The sequence below is a fragment of the Triticum dicoccoides genome, chromosome 7A (assembly GCF_002162155.2).
Source record: "Triticum dicoccoides isolate Atlit2015 ecotype Zavitan chromosome 7A, WEW_v2.0, whole genome shotgun sequence".
In the NCBI taxonomy this organism is placed as follows: Eukaryota; Viridiplantae; Streptophyta; class Magnoliopsida; order Poales; family Poaceae; genus Triticum; species Triticum dicoccoides.
Window position 1 is genome coordinate 533,418,296 of NC_041392.1, and position 24,832 is coordinate 533,443,127.

Below are 24,832 nucleotides of genomic sequence, written 5' to 3' on the forward strand. Positions count from 1 at the left end.
TCAGAGGAGCACTAGCCCAGGGGGTTAAATAAAGATGACCCTCGGGCTTCGGAAACCCAAGGGAAAAAGAGGCTAGGTGGCAAATGGTAAAACCAAGTTTGGGCATTGCTGGAGGATTTTTATTCAAGGCGAACTGTCAAGGGGTTCCCATTATAACCCAACCACGTAAGGAATGCAAAATACGGGAACATAACACCGATATGACGGAAACTAGGGCGGCAAGAGTGGAACAAAACACTAGGCAAAAGGTCGAGCCTTCCACCCTTTACCAAGTACATAGATGCATTAAGATAATAGGATAATATTGTGATATCCCAACAATAAACAATGTTCCAACAAGGAACGATCTCCAATCTTCACCTGCAACTAGCAACACTATAAGAGGGGCTGAGCAAAGCGGTAACATAGCCAAACAACGGTTTGCTAGGACATGGAGGGTTAGAGGTTTGACATGGCAATTTGGGCGGCATGATAAGCAAGTGGTAGGTATCATAGCATAGGCATAGCAAAAGAGCGAGCATCTAGCAAGCAAAGATAGAAGTGATTTCGAGGGTATGGTCATCTTGCCTGTAAAGTTGTCAGAGTTGACTTGATCCTCGTAAGAGAACTCAATGGGCTCCTCGTTCACGAACTCGTCTCCCGGCTCTACCCAAACAAGAACAACAAGAAAATGGAATACAATCAACCACGTGCAATGCTCAAACAACATGATGCAAACATGGTATGATATGCGGGATGCGATATGTGATGCATATGCATGAATTGACAAGGAATGATTGAACATGGCCTCAACTTGGAAATCCAAGAGTTCCACTGGAAAGGTGAGGTGATTTCGGTTGAAATCGATATAAAGATCACCGAAATCGGATGCACGGTTTGGAAATGGCAAGCAAAACAAATATGGCACCGGTCTGCGATAATCAGCAAGTGACCAATTAAAAGCATCAAGATAAATATGCTACAACGCTCAAACACAACAACAAAATACATGGCAGGGATCACTCATGAAGCTTGACAAAAGATGAACAATGAGCTACGGCTAATTCATCCACTAACAGGTTCAAAGAAGCATGGCAAAAGTGCAAATGACAACAGGTTTCAGACTGAGTGAAATTAACACTAGTCTGGAATTTATCATTAGGAAACACACTTTAGAGCATGAAAACTACATGCTATAGGAACTTAACATGGCAAAGCAAGGCATGGAATGAAGCTACTTAAAGCACTTAACAAAAGTCCCTTAGTGACCTTGAGCCAAAAGGGAGAATATAATACAATTGCAAGCATGTGAACATAGCAAAAACATAAACAGATTCAGACTTAGTGAAAAACTGGAGCATGCAAATCAGTTAACGAGTAGGCATGTTTACAAGCTCGATGCACTCACTACAGAGCATGGCATGACAAACTAAGCTTACACCCATGAAAAATACATGGCATAGAAGCCAGACATGGCAAGAACAACAATATAGCATGCACGGATCAATAGCAACATCTCCGACAATATCGCTAAACATGTCAACAATCTGCCAGGATTCACTTTATAGCAAAAGTAGAGCTCGATTGAATCAATCTAGGGTGCTCCATAAAGGCAAACAAAGACATGGATGGATAGAGCACCACAATGTTAACAAAACGTCCTTACTGATCATCCTCAAAAGAGGCACGGATCACTAGGAAACAACATGAACATATGGCATAACAACAAAATCAGGACAAGGACTTAGTGAAATTCCAAGTCCCTGAAATCAGCATTACCGATTACGCTAGTTTGCAAGGTTGTGATAGTCACCATGAATATCACAAAAATACATGGCAAGAACCTCTGTAAAGATGGCATGGCATATAACAAAACACATGTAGAGCTCAGGATCATAGCATGCACACATTAAACATGGCAAAAATGATAAATATCTATTTGCTGAAACAGATCTGACAAATTCATCACATAGCCCTCTTCCAATAGCATTTCGGGCATCAAGATGAGCTCAAATGAAAATAATGCAATGAGATGAATTGATGTACTCGTCGAGGCGAACATTTTGATATGCTACACGCACAAATCGTATCTACGATGAGAGAGTTATGACATGCCAAAATTTGCAAAAAATTTAGGGTTACGGGGGAAAGTCAACCGAGGTGGATCTCAGATCTGGATCCAGATCCGCATGGAAACCGAGGTGCTCGCCGGAGTTGCTATAGCTGGCTGGAGTGTGGGCTTGAGGCCGCCGGAGAAGAAGAGGAGGTCGGGGCGGCGCTTGCCGGCGACGAGGGGCGGCGCCGGCGGGCTCAGACACCGAGGTGGCCACGGGCGGCGTGGGCGCGGTCACCGGAGTGGAGCGGCGCTTGCGGGCGGCGAGGAGCTCGCCGGCCGGAGCAGGTGGCGGGCGGCGGCGCTGGTGCGGTGGCCGGCGGCGCGGCGCGCGGAGGTTGGCGGCGGGGCGACGTGGGCCGCGGGGGCCGGCCGTGGGCCTGGCGGGCCTCGGGCGGCGGCGGTGATGTGGGGCGCCGCGGGGCTGACATGGCGGCGGCCCGTTGGTCGGCGGCGACGGGCGGACGTGTCCAGCCCAATTCGGACATGTCCAGCGGCAAGGTGAGCAGGAATCTAGGGTTTGGAAGGAGGGGATCCGGGATTTTTGTGAGGGGATCTATTTATAGGCATAGAGGGAGCTAGGAAGCTCCAAATGAGGTGCGGTTTGCGGCCACGCGATCGTGATCGAACGCTCTAGATGATGGAGAGGGATTAGGTGGGTTTTGGGACAAATTGGAAGGGTGTTGGGCTGCAACACACACGAGGCCTTTTCGGTCCCTCGGTTAACCATTGAAGTATCAAACGAAGTCCAAATGGCACGAAAGTTGACAGGCGGTCTACCGGTAGTAAACCAAGGCCGCATGACAAGTGTCGGTCCAATCCGGAAATGTTTAACCCCCACACACGAAAAGAGGTAGAAAGGACCACCGGAGGACATAGAAGCGCCGGATGCAAAACGGACAACGGGAAAATGCTCGAATGCATTAGACGAACACGTATGCAAATGCAATGCACATGATGACATGATATGAGATGCATGACAAAGACAACAACACACGGAGACAAAACCCGACAACGATGAAATGAAATAACTTAGTGCCGGAAACAGCAAGAGTTGGGATACATATAAGGTAAATTACATCCGGGGTGTTACAGTAGGTAAGTGATAAAAACAGAATTTTTGATGTGGAGTGCTGTTTTATCCTATCATATCATATCTTTTTTTCTTTATAGCATGGACAATTGGACTTTTTATGTGGTTCAAAGCAATAGTCTAGTGTTGACATAATAATTTAGCTACTCAAGCATATCAACAAGCAACCATGTCTTTCAAAATATCAATGCTAAAATAAGTTATCCCTACAAAATCATATAGTCTTGTCATGCTTTGTCTTCTTAACACAAAGTATTTATCATGCACAACCCCGATGACAAGCCAAGCAATTGGTTCGTACTTTTTAACACGCTTCAGTTTTTTCAACTCTTACGCAATACATGAGCGCAAGCCATGGATATAGCACTATGGGTGGAATAGAGTATGATGATAGGGGTGAATATAGAGAAGACAAAAAATCAAGGAAGTCTCACATCGATGCGGCTAACCAACGGGCTATGGAGATGCCCATCAATCGATATCAACGTGAGGAGTAGGGATTTCCATGCAACGAATGTACTAAGTGCTATAAGTGTATGAAAGCTCAATATGAAAACTAAGTGGGTGTGCATCTAATCCTATAATGAAAAATTCTCACTAGTATATGAAAGTGACAACATAGGAGACTCTCCATATGAAAAACATGGTGCTACTTTGAAGCATAATTGTGGTAAAGGATACTAGCAATGCCCCTTCTCTCTTTATTTTTTTTTATTTTTTTCCTTTTTATTTCTTTTCTTTTCTCCCCCTTTTTTTCCTTTTTTTCTTTCTTTCTCTCATTGTCCGGAGTCTCATCCCGACTTGTGGGGGAATCATAGTCTCCATCATCCTTTCCTCACTAGGGCACTGCTCTAATAATGATGATCATCACACTTCTATTTACTTATAACTCAAAAGAAACAAAAATTACAACTCGATACCTATGACAAAATATGACTCTATATCAATGCCTCTGGCAATGATCTAGTGTAACATGTATGAAAACTGATGAACGGTGGCTGAGGCACAAACACTATGTCAGCTATATGATCATGCAAAGCAATATGACAATGAATGCTCAAGTCATCAAACAGAAACTATGGTTGTTTCATGGCAATATATCTCGGAATGGCCATGGAAAAGCCATAATAGGTAGGTATGGTGGCTGTTTTGAGGAAGATATAATGAGGCTTATGTGTGATAGAGCGTATCATATCATGAGTTTTGGATGCACCTGCGAAGTTTGCACCACGTCTCAATGTGAGAAAGGGCAATGCACGGTACTGTAGAGGCTAGAAAATTGCGAAAAGGTAAGAGTGCGTATAATCCATGGACTCACATTAGTCATAAAGAACTCATATACTTATTGCAAAAGTTTATTAGCCCTCAAAGCAAAGTACTACTACGCATGCCCCTAGGGGGATAAATTGGTAGGAAAAGACCATCGCTCATCCCCGACCGCCACCCATAAGGAAGACAATCGAAAATAAATCATGCTCCAACATCGTAGCATAAGGAGAGACTATATGTGCATGCTTCGGGAATCACAAACCTTAACACCAATATTCCTACTAGAGCATAATTACTCATCAATATAACTCACAGATCACATCATCATATCTCAAAACTATTACTAAGAATCAAGTTTATTTTGTCCAATGATCTGCATGACATTTTTGTTTTCTTATCCTTCTTGGATATCTATCACTTTGGGACTAATTTTCATGTGTCACTTTTCATAAGCTCGAACAAATATAAGTGAAGATCATGAGCATAATATTTCTTTTTCTCAAAACAATTTAAGTGAAGCAAGAGAGTTTTTCTTCAAAATTTTACTAACTCTCAAATAAATCTAAGTGAAGCAAGAGACCATTTCTTCAAAAATACTAAGCACACCGTGCTCAAAAAGATATAAGTGAAGCACTAGAGCAAGTCCTAGCTCATAAAAGATTTAAGTGAAGCATAGAGAGCAATTCTAACAAGTCATGACATATTTTTGGCTCTCTCGAATAGGTGTGTCCAGAAAGGATTTATGACTTCAAACACAAAATAAAACAAGCAAAGACTCATATCATACAAGACGCTCCAAGCAAAACACATATCATGTAACGAATAAAAATATAGTCTCGAGTAAAATACCGATAGTTGTTGGAAGAAAGCGGGGATGCCACTCAGGGGCATCCCCAAGCTTAGTTGGTTGCTTATTTGGAGAATAGCTTGGGATGCCAAGGCATCCCCAAGCTTAGGCTCTTCCATCCTTCCTTCATCCATCGTAAGATAACCCAAAACTTAAAAACTTCAATCACACAAAACTCAACAAAATCTTCGTGAGATCCGTTAGTATAAGAACAATAAACCACTACTATAAGTTCTTTATCAAACCAATTAATATTTTGTTTTTGTATTATATCTACTGTATTCTAACTTTTCTATGGCAAAAACTCATCAAAGAAAACCATAGAGCCATCAAAATAAGCACACAACACAAAGAAAACAGAATCTGTCAAAACAGAATAGTCTGTAGAAATCTGACTATTTCGAATACTTCTGTAACTCAAAAAATTCTGAAAAATTAGGATGACCTGAGAAACTTGTGTATTGATCTACTACAAGTGGAATGGATATTTTATCTCTCTGGTAAAAATTGAAAATTAATTTCATGAGCGTAAAAGTTTCTGTTTTTCAGCAAGATCAAACAACTATCACCCAAGAAGATCCTAAAGGATTTACTTGGCACAAACACTAATTAAAAGACAAAAACACAATCATAAGAGTAGCATAATTGTGCTAAAACACAAGAACAGGAAGCAAAAAGCAAAAATGAAATTTATTCATTGGGTTGCCTCCCAACAAGCGCTATAGTTTTACACCTTTAGCTAGGCATAAAGCAAGGATCTAAGTTTTGTCATCTTTGTCCAACTCTTCAATCAAACACTTAGAATCCTTAAAGGATTTATTATAAAAAATTTCAATAACAATACTCCTAGGAATAAATTCAAAGATTTCATTCTTGCAAAAAGGATGTCTTATCACTTCAAAAAATTCCGGGTGAACACTAATCATCTTAAAATCTCCATTATTACTATTACTAGAAGTGGCACCCTTGTTCCTAGATCTCCTACTCTTTACGGGAGTCTCCTCAGTAATTTTAGCGGTAGCAAAAGCCGTGCTTAGATTACTAAATATTTCTTCCAATTTATCGATCCGAGACGGACTTTCTTCTATTCTTTTACGGATTAAGAAATTGCCACTGGTAATCGTATCAAGGACGAATCTATACCAAGTGGTGATGCCAACATAAAAACAACGCAGAAGCACAATGGTAGATTGTTTACGTATAGATCTATTATGAGCATTGCAAATTCTATACCAAGCATATTTTAAATTTTCTCCTCCCCTTTGTTTAAAGTTGAGGACTTCATCCTCCGGAGTGCAAGTAATAGAAGGAGAACTATCCATAATGGCAAACAATGAAGCACACAAATACATATCCAGTAAGAGAACGGCGAACGAGAAAGAGAGGCAAATAAAACGGCAAATTTTTGTGAAGTGGGGGAGAGGAAAACGAGAGGCAAATGGCAAACAATGTAAATTGCGAGGAGATGAGATTTGTGATTAGGAACCTGGTTATGTTGAAGATCCTCCCCAGCAATGGCGCCAGAAATTCCTTTTGACCGCTCTCTGACTATAGCGCCAGAAAAGTGCCTGTCTGCTAGGACTACGTCGGTATTTTCCCAAAGAGGAAGGGATGATGCAGCACAGCGATAGTAGGTATTTCCCTCAGTGAAGAAACCAAGGTTATCGAACCAGTAGGAGAACCAAGCAACACAACGTAAATAGCACCTGCACACAAATAACAACAATTCACAACCCAACGTGTTAAAGGGTTTGTCAATCCCTTTCGGGTAACGATGCCAGAAAATTGTAGTAGATTGAAGTGATCGATCGCAAATAAAATAAGGTGCAGCAAAGTATTTTTAGTATTTTTGGTTTAATAGATCTAAATAAAAATGGAAAGGAAAAGTAGATCACAAGCAAATATATGAGGAAGAAGACCCGAGGGTCGTAGGTTTCACTAGAGGCTTCTCTTGAGAAAGATAGCAAATGGTGGGTAAACAAATTACTGATGGGCAATTGATAGAACCTCAAATGATTATGACGATATCCAGGAAATGATCATTACATAGGCCTCACGTCCAAGATTAGTAGACCGACTCCTACCTGCATCTATGTCACATCCCTAGTTCTGGCCTGTCCTATGCCTGCTTCCATCTGAGCATCATGTTTAAATTTTTGAAACCTGAACTGAGGAATTTTGGAAGCCTCAAAAACTTAAATAAAAGAGGGGCAAAAACCCTAGAAATCTCATTCATTGCTCCAAAATGCTCTTCTTAAATGTTTGATAATTTTTGGTAAGGGTTCTGGTCCCAACCAAAATATTGAACATTTTTAAGGAATTATTTTTGGGACTTTGGATTTAATTCATTAGCTATTTGAATTTGAATTATATTCATATAATTAGAATATAATTTCAAATACCCCCTGAAATATTTTATAAGCTTTTGGAAAAGTCCATCTAGCAATATAAAATATTCAGAGGAGTTTTTGGCATTGTTTGAATTATTTTAAATTCAAAACAGTGGCAAAACAGATTAAATAAAGAAAACAGAACTGAAATAGAAATAAAAGAGAGAGAGAGAAGGAAGTTACCTGGCCTCACCCGTGCAGCCCACCAGAGCCGGCCCAGCTCCTGTGCTGGTCCAGCACTGTGCGGCCCAGCCCACTGCAGTCGCCACCGTCTTCAACCTCCTGCCAGTAGGCAGAAGGGCGTGTGCCCGACGCGCGCGCGCACGCGCCGGCCACCTCATGCTTGCCGCTTGCCCCTGGACGTCGCTAGGTGCGCCACGCCACCCCCTCGGACCCCTCTCACTCTTCCTCGAGGCCCCGCCCCTCTGCTCCCTCTCTCTCGCCCGAACCCGAACGCAGCCATCGCCGCCGACTAGAACCACCGCGGCCACAGGTCCTCCCTCGCCTCTCCGACGCGCCCCCGAGCTCCGCCGTGACGTCCCCGTCCCTACCACGGAGCCACAAGACGCCGGACGCCCTGGAGCACCGTCACCGACGCCATCTTCTTCCTCTGCACCGACGGTCGTCGTTGCTTGATTCGCCGCCCACAGAGCGTCCCCGGCCTCGCCCTTGCGCTCGTTGGACTCGCGGTGAGCCGCTGAACCGTTCCCCTCTTCTTCCCATGCCGTTTGGCCGCTCTAGCCATTGCTTCCGCCGGACCCGAGAGCTCGCCGCCGTCGTGCCTCGTCACCGTCGTGGCCAGAGCCACCGTGGCTCAAAGCCGGGCACACCACCGTGCTCCAAACCTCACTAGGAGCACGTAGAACCCACCAGCTTCCCCTCCCGAGCACCACAACGCCAAACCCGCAGGTGCCCGAACTCCGGCCGCCGCCTTGGAGCTCGCCGCCGTCGACTCAGGCCACCCCAGCTCCTCCCGTTCGCTCCATTAGATGCGCTGCTTTGCCAGCTAGCCGTAGCCGCAAACCACGAGTAAAACGGTGCCCTGTAGCGCAAACCCGACGCGGACGCCACCGCGATCTGAGGTTGCCGGCGGTTAAACGCCGGCAGCTGACGTGGCGCTGATTTAGTTAGCACTAATGACCACGCTAAACACCCCCACAGCCACTGACAGTGGGCCCCACCCCTGGTCAAACCTCAGTTAGCGTTGGGTTTGACCGGGATTAGCTCCTGTGTCACTGACGTGTGGCCCCCACACGTCAGGTTTGACCGAGCCAGCCCAGTTGACCCTGCTGACGTCACTGTGACGTAGTGCTGACGTAGTAAATCATTTCTGGATTTATTTATTATTCAGGAATTTCAGAAAATGCCCTAAACTTCAATAAATCATAGAAAATTAACCGTAACTCCAAATTAAATAAATTATATATGAAAAATTATCAGAAAAATTCAAGGAATCCATCTGTACCATTTTCATGCATGTCAGAACAACTTATAGCTGCTGTTTAGCACAAATCAATTAAATGGCATTTGAATAATCACATATGGAGTTTGAATTTGAATATTATATTCAAACCAACTTCATTTAATCTGTTGCTAGTTGCATTAGCTCAAAACACATTCATATTGCCATGTCATGAGCATGCATCATATTGTGCATTGCATTGATTGTGTTCCTTTCTGTGTTGCCGGTATTTGTCCCCTCTCGATAGACGCGATACCGATGATGTGATCGTTGACACTGATGAAGACTCAATGTTATTTTCAGAAGTGCCAGGCAAGCAAAACCCCCTTGTTCATTCCGATACAATCCCACTCTCTCGCTCCTGCTCTCTTTTACTGCATTAGGACAACATCGATTCATCTGTTACTTGCTGCGGTAGCTGAACCCCTTTATCCTCTGCATGACCTGTCATTCCACAGTAATTAGATGAAACCCACTAGCATGAGTAGGAGTTGTTTGAGCCCTGTTGTGCCTACTCATTCATGCTTGTTTGTCATGCCTGCTACTGCTTAGAGTTGTGTCAGGTCTGATTCATCGGGGATGAATCAGAGGCGTGTGAACATGTCCTACTGTGTGTGAGCTAAGTGTGTGAACACGATTTGGTAAAGGTAGCGGTGAGAGGCCATGTAGGAGTACATGGTGGGTTGTCTCATTGCAGCCGTCCCCAGGAACTGAGTTCTGTGTTTGTGATCCATGATTCAGCTACTACCATGCATTGGGCCCGAAACCAATGGACCCTCTCGGCTTCTTGATCACCCTTGTCCTCTGTCCAGGAGTTGCAAGTAGTTTCTGGTGTTTGTAGTATGCTGGAGGCCGTGCGCAGCGCTGACCATAGGGGTGGGCTGTGATGCGGTAGGCACGTGGCCGGGTAAACCGGGCGCCCGTTTGGTGTCACGGAACCCTGTTCACATCGTTTGGGGCTGTGAGCGAAACTCCGGCCGGATCTCCTCATGGATGGAACCCGAATAGGCGATAAACCTGGACTAGAGACTTGAGTGTTTAGGCAGGCCGTGGCCGACACCCACGTTGGGCTTCCGCTTGAAGGTTGCCGAGTACATGTCGTGTAAACGGCGGTAAGTGGTGAGAGCGTGTGTGAAGAAGTACACCCCTACAGGGTTAACATCATCTATTCGAATAGCCGTGTCCACGGAAAAGGACTTCTGGGTTGCTTATATCAGTTCATAGACAAGTGAAAGTGGATACTCTAAAATACGCAAGATAAGCGTGAGTGCTATGGATGGCGTTCTCGTAGGGAGACGGGAGCGGATCCATAGTGGTGTATTGATATGGTGAATATGTGGACTCGTGTGCGCCACCTGAAGAGTTACTTGCAATCATAGTTTAGGTTAGCCACTGAGTCAAAGCTGGCTTGCTGCAGTTAAACCCCACCATCCCTTTGTTGATAATGATGCATATGTAGATAGTTCTGATGTAAGTCTTGCTGGGTACATTTGTACTCACGTTTGCCTATTTTATGTTTTTGCAGAGAGACTTCAGTCTCACTAGTAATTCCGCGTGGTCTTCGACGTTTAGCTTGTTACCTCAGCTACGATCTTGTGCCCTTGGCAGGATCTGATAGATAGTCAGGCTTCTTAGCCTTTTTCATTTATAGATGTCTGTACTCAGACATGATAGCTTTCGCTTGTGCTTTGACTTGTATGCTCTGATTGTTGGGTCATGAGACCCATGTTTGTAATATCTCGCTCCTCGGAGCCTAATGAATAAATTACTTGAGTCGTAGAGTCATGTTGTGATGCCATGTTGTATTTGCACATATCGAGCATATTGTGTGTATGTTATTGAAATGCTTGGTATGTGTGGGATCTGACCATCTAGTTGTTTATCTTTAGTAGCCTCTCTTACGGGGAAATGTCTCCTAGTGTTTCACTGAGCCATGGTAGCTTGCTACTGCTCTGGAACACTTAGGCTGGCCGGCATGTGTCCTTCTTCGTTCCTGTGTCTGTCCCTTCGGGGAAATGTCACGCGATGAATACCAGAGTCCTGTTAGCCCGCTACAGCCCGGTTCACCGGAGTCCTGCTAGCCCAGTGCTACAGCCTGGATTCACTCGCTGATGACCGACACGTTCGATGCTGGGTCATGGATGCCTGTCCCTGTAAGTCTGTGCCACTTTGGGTTTACGACTAGCCATGTCAGCCCGGGCTCCTTATCATATGGATGCTAGCGACACTGTCATATACGTGTGCCAAAAGGCGCAAACGATCCCGGGGAAAGGTAAGGCGACACCCGTGGGAATACCGTGCGTGAGGCCGCAAAGTGATATGAGGTGTTACATGCTAGATCGATGTGGCATTGAGTCGGGGTCCTGACAGCGTTGGTATCAGAGCTTGACTGCCTGTAGGATTACCAAGCCAAACTGGTCGAAGTTGAGTCTAGAAATTCTTAGTTATATAAGGGAATTGATTGTGGGATGGAACGTAAGGCTCTTTTTACTCCTTATACCTCATGGCCTTCTGATCTGAGTCATCTTATCTTTCCTACGGGGTTAGGAAACTAGGCTTTCTCTTCTTTCTATCAGGATCACGTATTACTAGTCCGTAGACTTATAAGATTGTTGGATTTAAGTCTCAGTTCAGTTCCTACTACTTTCGTATGTTAATTGTTGATCTCGGAACCTTGGTATTGTGCTTCTGAGTGGTTATGCCACCATTTTTGTGAATGTCTCAAATCTTTTCTGAGCATTTACAGCCGTTATGCTGTCCGAGTCATCCCAGGTTTCTAAACAGTCTGATGCATTTGCAAAATCCTTTCCCTCTGGTTTCGATGCTCCTTTATGCCAGCTCAATCACACTAATTGTTGAGTTGAGGTATTCTATTGCCTCAACCTTTATGTTGGAATAATTATTATGACCCTAGGTGTCTCAGGGGATCATCTAGTGGTCTAGCCATGATTTGTGTCCTAGTGTGATGATTCTGGCCATCATTCTCGTAAGCATCCCGTGATGCCACTTAGTAGTAGGTATTCTATTCCTGGGTTTTGGACCCGAGATTCACTCTACCTACTTCATGTTGATAGTAATTGCTAGTGCCTTTAGGATATTAGTAACCTTTGCGATAGTCCTTGAAGTCCGTGGTATCTTCTTCTTCCAAATACCATGAACTACTTATGGCAGAAGTTCCTCGTTGAACTGAAATATCACAACAGGATTATTCTTGATGAGTTCTCCATTATATATTGTGGCTCTACCAGTTCTACCTTTCTGCATGGGTTATCCGGAAGAAACATGTTGAACTTGGTTCAACATGCTAAACCATGCATCCACAACTCAGAAAATCGTATGTTCCTTTGAGTTGTCCCACTTTAGCTGTCTACTAACCTTCGTCTATCAATTGATAGTCAATGGTATGCATGCATTCGTTTATTGATGCCTATTACCCTTGTGGTCCGTCAAGCCATTATGTCCTGAATGACTTGGAGAAACAAACTCCAGTACCTCATCCATATCTAGGATTGGGTCAAAGTAGTTGTATTCCGCAGATCAAATGCCAATCCAGCTTTTGGTTCTGTTCTACCTTGGAGTATTACCCCCTTTATGTCAGAATTGTCATGAGAACTGCACCAACTCTCATGAATTTTGACGTAGTGATACTTCTCACCATCATTAGTCATTCCTCGGCCCTCGTGTTGATGCAACCGGAATACCGACAAATGAATTGTGATGTGTGAAATCAATACTCCCAGCAACCTCGTTGCTTGGTAGTTAAAGGATAATAATTTCATTCTTAGCATGTTGGTTTTTGAATCATCCTTCTAAGACTGATTGTGCTACCTAGTCCTTATTTCGGTGCACCCTTCGATTGATGAGTTAGGATCTTGTCAAGTCCTCACTCATTTGATCATATCGTCTTGCCCTCAAAAGCGAGATTGTTCTCGAGCTTAGTAACATACCGGTGGTTCGTGATTTTCCGAATATCTTCTCGGAAGTATTACCAGGTTGTCACCTGACCGCTGTGTTGAGCTCGTGATCAAGTTGGTTTCTTATGAACCACCTTCTCTCCAAGATCGGTGTTAGATATCCCTGAGCTAGTTGGTTAAGCTAGACAACAACTTGGAGAGTTGGAAGATAAAATCTTGCCTGACTTAGTTCGTTCCAAAGGGATATTCTTGTGTAGTGTGTGTTGAAGAGAGATGATATCTTCATCGATTGGTCCCTGTGATCAGTTATTGGACCTATTGCCTGATAAAAACTTTGATTTGAGTATGGGTTATCGTCAAATCAAATCAGAACCAACGATGTTCGTAATGTTGTCTTATTCGTGGTTGATCCCTCGAGCATACACCATTACATCTTTGGTCTGACCAATGCTATCACCGTGTTCACTTAACTATGGAATTCCTTTTAAAAGGAAACCCGGATGAATTGTTGTTGAGCCCATTGACAACATCCTTATCTCCTCCATGATTTTGTTGAACATTAAGCTAGTGTTGGAAACTTTTGAAAGCATTTGTTCATGCTAGTTCATGAAGCATATGTTCGGATGTAAGAAGTGACTTCCTCCAGTTCATGTGCATCTGATGCAAGTTGCCGCCGTGGATTCGAGAAAGTCAATGTTGCTTTCTTTGGAATCATTCCAAATCAGTCATGCACACGTGCGAAGAATGCTGTGGTTTGAAGACTTGCAACCTTCAATCTATATGTATCCCTAGCACACCAAGCCACTGATTGATTTGTTCAAGGAGAAGGAGTTCCTTCATAAGAGCTAATCCGGACTTATGTAAGGACTTCGATACCCTCGCTGATGGTTCCCCCTCCTGAACTCGGTAGTGTTTTATTATAAGACTACTTTGTGGTCATGCTTGTCTTGGACAACGTGTTCACATGTTTGTAGCAGAACCAGCTCATGTTTTGGAGCTTGCTATCGTAGTTCATCTCCCGAGAATCCCGCAACGTCATCTCGTCGATTTGTGTTGCAAACTTTCATTTTTCTTCCTAGACTCGATGAGTCTGGAATATCCTGACACCAACCAGATCTGAATCTCAGGCAGATATGATGGTTTGGAACATTTCCCCAAGAACTATAATATTGGTTCCTCAATAACCGGCAAGGTGGATGTCGTGGCCAACACACCCATCCGGTAGACCTATTATTATAGTATCTTGTTTAAGGAAGTTGGCCACCCCCCCCTCCATAGGGATTTTGTAGGATTTACTCCCTAGTTGCCCCTATGGATTTCTGAGATCCCGAAGTCCGACCTTTTACTTGATGTTTTAGATATCAAACCATATCTATGAATGGGTTACACTAGCACATCAAGGAGAACATTAGAAGCGGAGTGCTAAATGTCTCTCGGTCGATCATCCAGATTTTATTTCCTTGGCCCCGCCAAGGGTGAAATCTGAGAAGGTGTTATCTTCCTTTGCATCTGCATCCTCCATCACCATTCATCATGGTAGTAAGTTGTGTTACCGGACCCTTGACACGGATGTTGGTAAAACCTTGATGATTATGGAATTGCTCAAGTTCTTGAGAGCACGCACAAGCGCTAGGTATTATCGCCGGCACTAACCGGGATCGCTCCTAGTCTCTTCGGTTATGCTATAACCACTCCAACAGTGGATTCACTCTCTATTGTTGGGTTCTTCCCCAGTTACCAGAATCATTCCCAGCATTTGCATTTTGTTCCCAGCTTGCACCGCCAATGTGCCATTCTACCACGGGTCTCTTCCATTTCCGGTGGTAAGCAAATTCATCCATTACGTTGTCTTCAACAAGGTAATCCACATCATCCAAGTCCGAGTATGCCATTCTACCGACCCCCTCCAAATGATCGCTCGAGAATTGCCTTAGGCTGGTTTAAAGAGTTTCAATGATCTCTGAATCAAAAGTAATTCTCTTTGCCACTTAAGGGGATATCTCTACGAGTCACGGTTCCTAAGGTGTCTCGTTATGGTATCATGGCAACTCAACTCCTTGCTATTTGACAACCGTTCACCACCCTCTTAGGTGTGGAATTGTTGTCTACCTAGTGAACCTTCGTCATCCGTTTCTTTCCACCCCTCCTGATGTGTATCTCGTGTCTCAACCCGAGAGATGGTCCTATGTCTCATTCCGTGAGTTGTTCGATCTTCGAGAAGATCGACCCTTTTAGAGTCTCCTTCTTCCCTCCATGTCATGTTGACAGGATTTCTCAGAGCAAGACTTCAAGACAATGATAGTGAATGAATCAACGTTCAATTGAAGTGCACCCTGGATTGTGAAGATTATACTAGTTTGCGTTTTCCCTTCGTCTTACCCTACCCTTGAATCTCGGGTCGAGATTCTTGTTTAGTGGGGGTGAGTTGTCACATCCCTAGTTCTGGCCTGTCCTATGCCTGCTTCCATCTGAGCATCATGTTTAAAATTTTGAAACCTGAACTGAGGAATTTTGGAAGCCTCAAAAACTTAAATAAAAGAGGGGCAAAAACCCTAGAAATCTCATTCATTGCTCCAAAATGCTCTTCTTAAATGTTTGATAATTTTTGGTAAGGGTTCTGGTCCCAACCAAAATATTGAACATTTTTAAGGAATTATTTTTGGGACTTTGGATTTAATTCATTAGCTATTTGAATTTGAATTATATTCATATAATTAGAATATAATTTCAAATACCCCCTGAAATATTTTATAAGCTTTTGGAAAAGTCCATCTAGCAATATAAAATATTCAGAGGAGTTTTTGGCATTGTTTGAATTATTTTAAATTCAAAACAGTGGCAAAACAGATTAAATAAAGAAAACAGAACTGAAATAGAAATAAAAGAGAGAGAGAGAGAGAAGGAAGTTACCTGGCCTCACCCGTGCAGCCCACCAGAGCCGGCCCAGCTCCTGTGCTGGTCCAGCACTATGCGGCCCAGCCCACCGCAGTCGCCACCGTCTTCAACCTCCTGCCAGTAGGCAGGAGGGCATGTGCCCGACGCGCGCGCGCACGCGCCGGCCACCTCATGCTTGCCGCTTGCCCCTGGACGTCGCTAGGTGCGCCACGCCACCCCCTCGGACCCCTCTCACTCTTCCTCGAGGCCCCGCCCCTCTGCTCCCTCTCTCTCGCCCGAACCCGAACGCAGCCATCGCCGCCGACTAGAACAACCGCGGCCACAGGTCCTCCCTCGCCTCTCCGACGCGCCCCCGAGCTCTGCCGTGACGTCCCCGTCCCTACCACGGAGCCACAAGACGCCGGACGCACTGGAGCACCGTCACCGACGCCATCTTCTTCCTCTGCACCGACGGCCGTCGTCGCTTGATTCGCCGCCCACAGAGCGTCCCCGGCCTCGCCCTTGCGCTCATTGGACTCACGGTGAGCCGCTGAACCGTTCCCCTCTTCTTCCCATGCCGTTTGGCCGCTCTAGCCATTGCTTCCGCCGGACCCGAGAGCTCGCCGCCGTCGTGCCTCGTCACCGTCGTGGCCAGAGCCACCGTGGCTCAAAGCCGGGCACACCCACCAGCTTCCCCTCCCGAGCACCACAACGCCAAACCCGCAGGTGCCCGAACTCCGGCCGCCGCCTTGGAGCTCGCCGCCGTCGACTCAGGCCACCCCAGCTCCTCCCGTTCGCTCCATTAGATGCGCTGCTTTGCCAGCTAGCCGTAGCCGCAAACCAAGAGTAAAACGGTGCCCTGTAGCGCAAACCCGATGCGGACGCCGCCGCGATCTGAGGTTGCCGGCGGTTAAACGCCGGCAGCTGACGTGGCGCTGATTTAGTTAGCACTAATGACCACGCTAAACACCCCCACAGCCACTGACAGTGGGCCCCACCCCTGGTCAAACCTCAGTTAGCGCTGTGTTTGACCGGGATTAGCTCCTGTGTCACTGACGTGTGGCCCCCACACGTCAGGTTTGACCGAGCCAGCCCAGTTGACCCTGCTGACGTCACTGTGACGTAGTGCTGACGCAGTAAATCATTTCTGGATTTATTTATTATTCAGGAATTTCAGAAAATGCCCTAAACTTCAATAAATCATAGAAAATTAACCGTAACTCCAAATTAAATAAATTATATATGAAAAATTATCAGAAAAATTCAAGGAATCCATCTGTACCATTTTCATGCATGTCAGAACAACTTATAGCTGCTGTTTAGCACAAATCAATTAAATGGCATTTGAATAATCACATATGGAGTTTGAATTTGAATATTATATTCAAACCAACTTCATTTAATCTGTTGCTAGTTGCATTAGCTCAAAACACATTCATATTGCCATGTCATGAGCATGCATCATATTGTGCATTGCATTGATTGTGTTCCTTTCTGTGTTGCCGGTATTTGTCCCCTCTCGATAGACGCGATACCGATGATGTGATCGTTGACACTGATGAAGACTCAATGTTATTTTCAGAAGTGCCAGGCAAGCAAAACCCCCTTGTTCATTCCGATACAATCCCACTCTCTCGCTCCTGCTCTCTTTTACTGCATTAGGACAACATCGATTCATCTGTTACTTGCTGCGGTAGCTGAACCCCTTTATCCTCTGCATGACCTGTCATTCCACAGTAATTAGATGAAACCCACTAGCATGAGTAGGAGTTGTTTGAGCCCTGTTGTGCCTACTCATTCATGCTTGTTTGTCATGCCTGCTACTGCTTAGAGTTGTGTCAGGTCTGATTCATCGGGGATGAATCAGAGGCGTGTGAACATGTCCTACTGTGTGTGAGCTAAGTGTGTGAACACGATTTGGTAAAGGTAGCGGTGAGAGGCCATGTAGGAGTACATGGTGGGTTGTCTCATTGCAGCCGTCCTCAGGAACTGAGTTCTGTGTTTGTGATCCATGATTCAGCTACTACCATGCATTGGGCCCGAAACCAATGGACCCTCTCGGCTTTTTGATCACCCTTGTCCTTTGTCCAGGAGTTGCAAGTAGTTTCTGGTGTTTGTAGTATGCTGGAGGCCGTGCGCAGCGCTGACCGTAGGGGTGGGCTGTGATGCGGTAGGCACGTGGCCGGGTAAACCGGGCGCCCGTTTGGTGTCACGGAACCCTGTTCACATCGTTTGGGGCTGTGAGCGAAACTCCAGCCGGATCTCCTCATGGATGGAACCCGAATAGGCGATAAACCTGGACTAGAGACTTGAGTGTTTAGGCAGGCCGTGGCCGACACCCACGTTGGGCTTCCGCTTGAAGGTTGCCGAGTACATGTCGTGTAAACGGCGGTAAGTGGTGAGAGCGTGTGTGAAGAAGTACACCCCTGCAGGGTTAACATCATCTATTCGAATAGCCGTGTCCGCGGAAAAGGACTTCTGGGTTGCTTATATCAGTTCATAGACAAGTGAAAGTGGATACTCTAAAATACGCAAGATAAGTGTGAGTGCTATGGATGGCGTTCTCGTAGGGAGACGGGAGCGGATCCATAGTGGTGTATTGATATGGTGAATATGTGGACTCGTGTGCGCCACCTGAAGAGTTACTTGCAATCATAGTTTAGGTTAGCCACTGAGTCAAAGCTGGCTTGCTGCAGTTAAACCCCACCATCCCTTTGTTGATAATGATGCATATGTAGATAGTTCTGATGTAAGTCTTGCTGGGTACATTTGTACTCACGTTTGCCTATTTTATGTTTTTGCAGAGAGACTTCAGTCTCTCTAGTAATTCCGCGTGGTCTTCGACGTTTAGCTTGTTACCTCAGCTACGATCTTGTGCCCTTGGCAGGATCTGATAGATAGTCAGGCTTCTCAGCCTTTTTCATTTATAGATGTCTGTACTCAGACATGATAGCTTCCGCTTGTGCTTTGACTTGTATGCTCTGATTGTTGGGTCATGAGACCCATGTTTGTAATATCTCGCTCCTCGGAGCCTAATGAATAAATTACTTGAGTCGTAGAGTCATGTTGTGATGCCATGTTGTATTTGCACATATCGAGCATATTGTGTGTATGTTATTGAAATGCTTGGTATGTGTGGGATCTGACCATCTAGTTGTTTATCTTTAGTAGCCTCTCTTACGGGGAAATGTCTCCTAGTGTTTCACTGAGCCATGGTAGCTTGCTACTGCTCCGGAACACTTAGGCTGGCCGACATGTGTCCTTCTTCGTTCCTGTGTCTGTCCCTTCGGGGAAATGTCACGCGATGAATACCAGAGTCCTGTTAGCCCGCTACAGCCCGGTTCACCGGAGTCCTGCTAGCCCAGTGCTACAGCCTGGATTCACTCGCTGATGACCGACACGTTCGATGCTGGGTCATGGATGCCTGTCCCTGTAAGTCTGTGCCACTTTGGGTTTACGACTAGCCATGTCAGCCCGGGCTCCTTATCATATGGATGCTAGCGACACTGTCATATACGTGTGCCAAAAGGCGCAAACGATCCCGGGGAAAGGTAAGGCGACACCCGTGGGAATACCGTGCGTGAGGCCGCAAAGTGATATGAGGTGTTACATGCTAGATCGATGTGGCATTGAGTTGGGGTCCTGACAATCTACCACTATTACTCCACACATCGACCGCTATCCAGCATGCATCTAGTGTATTAAGTTCATGGAAAAATGGAGTAATGCAATAAGAACGATGACATGATGTAGACAAGATCCGTTTATCTATTGCGTAGATATAGATCCCATCTTTTTATCCTTAGTAGCAACGATACATACGTGTCGGTTTCCTTTCTGTCACTAGGATCAAGCACCGTAAGACTCATTGCAAGATAAATAGACCAAGTTGTCCGAACAAGACCCAAATATCGAAGAAGAAATACGAGGCTATAAGAGATCATGCATATAAGAGATCAAAGAAACTCAAATAACTTTCATGGATATAAAAAGATATGAACGATCATAAACTCAAAGTTCATCCGATGCCAACAAACACACTGCAAAAAGAGTTACATCATATGGATCTCCAAGAGACCATTGTATTGAGAATCAAGAGAGACAGATGAATCCATCTAGCTACTAACTACGGACCCAGAGGTCTACAAATAACTACTCACACATCATCCGAGAGGCACCAATGGAGGTGGTGAACCCCATCCGAGATGGTGTCTAGATTGGATCTGGTGGTTCTGGACTCTGCGGCGGCTGGATGAATATTTGATCGACTCCCCTAGAGTTTTGGGAATATTCAGGTATTTATAGAGCAAAGAGCCGGTCTGGGGGCCACCCGAGGTGGGCACAACCCACCAGGGCATGCCTGAGCCTCCTGGCACGCCCTGGTGGGTTGTCCCCTCCTCAGGACTCCCCCTGGTGCAACCAGGGCCCAACTTGTTCCTTCTGGTCCATAAAAAAACTCTGTAAAGTTTCATGGCATTTGGACTCTGTTTGATATTGATTTTCTGTGATGTAAAAAACACGGCATGAACTGACACTTGGCACTATGTCAATATGTTTAGTACCAAAAATGATATAAAATGACTACAAAATGATTATAAAATATCCAAGATTGATAATATAACATCATGGAACAATCAAAAATTATAGATATGTTGGAGACGTATCAAACAGTAGAAAAAGGCGCATGAATTGAATCATGGAATTCCAGGAAGGCCTCATCCGAGTGGAGTTGCAGGTTCACCACATCGAGTCGTGGAGGAATAGGGCCCCTCACACCGGTCAATACTGTCCTTTATCAACTTGATTGTGCTTTGTCATACTGTGCTAATGTTCTATTTTTTAAATAAAGCTATTCTATCGCAATCTTTTCTTGTTTTGGAAATAAAGTTTGCTTCAACTAGTGCCACTATTATAGTAATCATGATCTTTCTTATCTGTGCAAACAGGAATATTCAATTACAGATGTTGTATGACATGTCTAGCCAAGATGGATTTAATCCCGATATTCAGTTTATCAAAAGGCTCTAATGGGTTGGTTTTGAATCTTGCAAGCTGGGAATCAATGAGATGTGTAGGCATCTTTGTTGTACTTATTGTTTGAATCTTATTTGTTGGTTCTGAATCTTGCAAGCTGGGAATCAATGAGATGTGTAGGCATCTTTGATGTACTTTATTATAAACTTATTTGTTGGTTCTGAATCTTGCAAGCTGGGAAACATGGCATGATGCTGCAAAGCACAGCAACCATAACAAACAGTTCAAACTCGATAGTATTATCGGTGTGAAATTGCGACATATGTGCTGATCGTGTGCGTCCTGAGAATAATAATTATAATTGTTGTGCATGTTGATCCTTTGGCACTGATAGAACGAGCCAATGCATTGCTTGTTTTAAGAATAAATTTCTATCAAAGCTAATTAAATTTAAGTAAATTGACCACTAACACTTGTTATTACAGTACCAATACAGACCCGCTCGTGAACCGACGTGTGGCCGGAATATGTTTCTTAATGGAGGCGTTTGAATGCGCCGAGGGTGCATGTTCTACCGGGCGTGCAGCGGGCGAGGGAGGGGTAGTAATTGTTGTCGCATGTACACACTCTGTTTACTGTTCAATCCAGTTCCCCAAGAGCTGGAAAGCGAACTGCTACCACCGCCTATCCACTCGTTCACTTGAAGAGACTCCAATGGCGATCCGATGGGTGAGCCTACTAGATATGTACTTTAGAAAGGAGTTCACCTTTGAGTTCGCCGTTAAGTCCCATGGCTGCACCAAGTTGAATGTGATGTACACCAATGATCTGGACTCGGTGAAGCTCTGCCTCGCCGAGTTCAAGCAGTACCTACAGGACGAGAAAGCACAAGGTCGCAGGACTAGACCTTGTGCCCATCCATACGTCTCCTGACAGGGACCAGTGGATCACGGTCACCTAGGTATGCATGCGGGACGAGGTTCTCGTCTACCACTGATGTAGGGCCATTAGAGGTTCTGGAGCATTCGCCCTTTTCGTCGGCAGCGCTGACTGCACCTTCTCTAAGGTGGAGAGAAGGAAGAACGCGATGATTCGGCCATCTGGTGCAACAAGCTTGTCGACATCCAGAAGCAATACAAGATCATCGTCAACGGGCAGGAGAAGGAATCCGTGGTTGACCTCGCCGAGACCATCATCGACCCCTGCTATGCCAACGTGAAAGAAGACAACGATACCAAGGACCTGAACACGTTGGAGGTACCTCTGAATCTAGCCTACATAACCTACACGGCCAAGGACGCATACACATGTTACGACATGTATAGGCGGATCTTGGACATGAGGGCGTGTCTACTTCCCGTAACCGACGAGTACACGGGTAGCCACAACGTCATGATCAGGCGTGCTAGGAAGGTCTAGATGTTGTACTTTATCTGTTTATAAGCACATTTATCATCTGAGTGTTTCATGCATTAGCCTATGTGTCGGAATTATCTGCTTTGTCCGAAATATTTCTTCTAAGAACCCATTAACTTGTTTGCTTTTTTTAGTTGCTATTTTCTTATGTATGTAACTAGTTCACTCGTCCGTTTAAAAAAACTAGTTCACTCGGCCGCCGTGCTTTGAATTTCCTTCCTCCTAACATATTCCCCTTCTCAGGTGGACCCATCAGGTCTCGTACTGAAGGAAATATGCCCTAGAGGCAATAATAAAGTTATTATTTATTTCCTTATTTCATGATAAATGTTTATTATTCATGCTAGAATTGTATTAACCAGAAACATAATACATGTGTGAATACATAGACAAACATAGTGTTGGGGATATTACTACTGGGCGTAAACCGGCCTATCTGGGCCGGGTTAACTTCGTCAGTAGTTAAGTATGTTAAAGCCCGAGAAGGCAGATGAGGGCTCAAGGCCCGTGGTCGGTTCAAGGCCTGTAGCCGTAAACCGGCGTTGGTAGTTAACTTTTATTGTAAGTTAGGAATAAGTAGAGACCAAACCGGACACATCTATGAGCCGGTATTGGGACTCTGTGAACCGACGGGCGTCACCCGTGTATATAAGGGGACGACTCGGCGGCGGTTCAAGGAGGACAGACAACAACTCGAGACATAGGCGAAGCTTGTTTGCTCCCTAGTCATCGAAACCCCATCAATTCCATCACAACTAGACATAGGCTTTTACCTTCATCGAAGGGGCCGAACTAGTATAAACTCTCTTGCGTCCATGTGTCTGCTTTAACCCCTTCAAGCTAACCCGTCGCGATGGCTCCACGACTAAGTCCTTTCTCTAGGACATCTGCCGTGACAAAACCACGACAGTTGGCGCCCACCGTGGGGCTATCGCACGATGGTTTCAGGTTCTTGGAGGGCCGCTTTGAAGGACTCATTGGCTACGCCGTTGGCCAGATGACTAAGAGTCGTTGCGGCAAGCTCTACATCGATGATGCAGGCTGGGGCCCTGAGGCCGGCTCAGTTGAGTACGGGTACCAGGTCCCTTTTGGTGGCATACACGTTTTTATCGGCAAGATCGGAGAACCGGGCCCTGAGTTGGACATCTGCACCGACCTCGTCGAAACGGCTCAGCGTGCGCGATCTGCCCGGGTTAAACCGGCCGTGAAGCGTGCCTTCGTGGGAGTCATCCATGGAGGAGGACATGAGGATGGATCGGGATCTGGTGGCGAGACCGTCATTTACTCCGGCGATGAGTCATCCGGAGAAATCGAATCTCTTTATCAGCTACAAGATGGCCGGATTGGGGGCTGTTCCGATGGCGATAGTATTCCGGACCCCTCTGATCTGCCCAACCGAGTTGGAATATTCATGGCCGGCACACAAGCAGCGCTTCATTCTTCGACCACTGCGGCAACAACCTCCGGTTCAGCAGCGGCGACGGCTGCCAGGGCAGGAGGCCCTGTGCGCCCGCCGGCTCAAGTTCTATCAGAGCTATTTGATGCATTGGCTATGCTTATGGCAGAAGCTAATCTGGCGGATCAGGGCGTTCACAACACGGAGATTGCAAAGATAAAGGAACAGATCACCCAGGCCAAGGCAGATCTGGCAGCTGAGGACACCAGGATGGCCACAGAGCGGGTCGCTCTAGATGCACAAGCCTACAGGCTCATGTTGGACCAGAGCGCGTCGCAAGAAGTCATGAGGAGGAAGTACCGATCCCATTTGCCTCCGGTTTTCGAGGCCAGAGACCTTTTCAACACCCTGGGAGCAGGAACCAGTAATCCGCTGGAGGGAAACTGGGTAGAAGCTCCTGGGACCGATGCGCCGGTTCAGCCTCGTCGGATGGACCCGCCTCGTCAAAACACCATTATACCTCAGGCTGTTTTAACACCTCCGGGTCACTACTCCAACCCAATGGACAATCTCGTCGCCGCTGCTGCATGGCTAGAGGCCATTCCAATTGAAGGTGACTCGTCGCAGGCAGTAGAGACGCGACGAGTCAAGGAGCTCCTGAGGACAGCTTTGGTCCAATAGGAAGCATAATCGTACAACCGCGACCGGATCCACTCAGCCCCCCGTCCAAGCAGGAGCTATAGCAGACATATGGATGAACCGGCAGTGTCGAGTAATGAATGACGTGGAGCACCCCGTGGCAACAACCTGGTGGGTGGTGCTGATAACGCTCAGGAAGTGGTGGACCGGACCCGAGCACGCAGGGAGGCCGAGTTAGCCGCACAGCATCAGGCTCGGCAGCTCACGCTGGTTTGTCCAACTATCTCGATTGAACTTGGTGTTACTTCTAGTTCTTTGGGGGTGCTTTGCCTTATCCCCGCTTCACGCAATGTGCGCCTGCCCAAGGATTTCAAAGGCCCGTGCAAAGTACCAAATTACATGGCGGATCAACCTCCAGAGACATGGGTGGAGAGTTATGAGATGGCCATGGAGATGCTTGATGTGG